Below are 634 nucleotides of genomic sequence, written 5' to 3' on the forward strand. Positions count from 1 at the left end.
TATATATCAGGAGCCTGAAGCCGGACTTGGTTTGTTAAAATTTGAGTTGTACGCATGTACTTTATACAGTAAACATGTCCTATGAGCATGTTTACTGTATAAAGTGATATATATGAGTATACACAGTTGGCATGTCATTAAGCCTTATTGTATTCATGATTGAACATGAGTACTCATTTTCCTGAGTATACTTGATGGCTGCCCCCCTTTCAGCAAGCACCCTACCTTACAAATGTATTTTGTTTGAGGACACTGGCTGCTGCTTTGAGCAAAATAAAAACCCTAGCTCTGCCAGATACCTTGGGTAGTGTTACAGTGGAAAGACTGTCGAAATTGTTATCAGAGGATTCAGACCCGTGTTCTCCTAACTTGACTTATTATGAACTGCTTCTAAAGTACAATTTTGTCATTTGCAAAGGAGTAAAAATTCTTACCTAGTAGGACTGTTGTTATAAAATATTATGAATGATGGAGCCTGGTAGCGTAGTGGTTACGAATCGGGCTGCGAACCTTAAGGTTAGCGGTTCGAAACTACCAGCCGCTCCGCGGGAGAAAGATGAGGCTTTCTACACCCGTAAGGATTTACACCCTCGGAAACCCTGTACAGGGTCGCTATGGGTCGGAACCGACTCGA

The 634-nt window shown here is 41.8% G+C and overlaps 1 protein-coding gene across 1 annotated transcript in view; it reads left to right on the forward strand.

The window, feature by feature from the left end:
* The window catches only part of TPH2 (tryptophan hydroxylase 2), a 149,765-nt gene that overhangs the window by 3,312 nt on the left and 145,819 nt on the right, over window positions 1–634 (forward strand). The window lies entirely within an intron of this gene.

The sequence above is a fragment of the Chrysochloris asiatica genome, unplaced genomic scaffold, assembly GCF_000296735.1.
Source record: "Chrysochloris asiatica unplaced genomic scaffold, ChrAsi1.0 scaffold00170, whole genome shotgun sequence".
Lineage (NCBI taxonomy): Eukaryota > Metazoa > Chordata > Mammalia > Afrosoricida > Chrysochloridae > Chrysochloris > Chrysochloris asiatica.